General features: G+C 27.0%; 1 long non-coding RNA gene across 1 annotated transcript in view; it reads left to right on the top strand.

Annotated features, from left to right (window-relative positions):
• Positions 1–418, top strand: part of LOC117100384 — a 1,480-nt gene extending 1,062 nt beyond the window's left edge. Inside the window, exon 3 of the long non-coding RNA XR_004444120.1 lies at positions 312–418. This is a non-coding gene — a long non-coding RNA (uncharacterized LOC117100384). The remainder of the gene's footprint in view (positions 1–311) is intronic.
• The last annotated feature ends 131 nt before the right edge of the window (positions 419–549 follow it).

A 549-nucleotide genomic window follows, 5' to 3' on the forward strand; every position in this document is an offset into this window, starting at 1 on the left:
GTAGTTTACACGATAGAGTTTAATCAAATTTAATGTGTATATATTAGGCCTATATAGGCCTTAAGTGATATTGAAATTGTAATGTAGGCTAAGCTGTTTTGAGAACTAAAAAAAAACATTTTTTTTTTTATTAAAAAAGAAGTAACTGCTAGTCTGTCATTAGCTACATATATGTATATTACTCCTATTTCAATACAATAATAAAGGGATGTAATACATTTAATAGCGGTTTCTATAATATGCGCTCTATATATTGTATAAGTTTACCATTATTATTCTTTTTAAAGATTATATTTTGTTATATCTTTCAGCAAGAGTGAACTCCGAAAAATGTTAGTACAAGTCACAGTGATTCAATATTTCAAAATAGATTTGTTCAACAGCATAATTCATACTAATTTAGCTTGGTACCATCGGACTATAGATGATGCTGTAGTTTACACGATAGAGTTTAATCAAATTTAATGTGTATATATTAGGCCTATATAGGCCTTAAGTGATATTGAAATTGTAATGTAGGCTAAGCTGTTTTGAGAACTAAAAAAAAAA

This window comes from Anneissia japonica, unplaced genomic scaffold, assembly GCF_011630105.1.
Source record: "Anneissia japonica isolate Jap-2015-1 unplaced genomic scaffold, ASM1163010v1 scaffold287554_len10147_cov202, whole genome shotgun sequence".
Classification (NCBI taxonomy): domain Eukaryota; kingdom Metazoa; phylum Echinodermata; class Crinoidea; order Comatulida; family Comatulidae; genus Anneissia; species Anneissia japonica.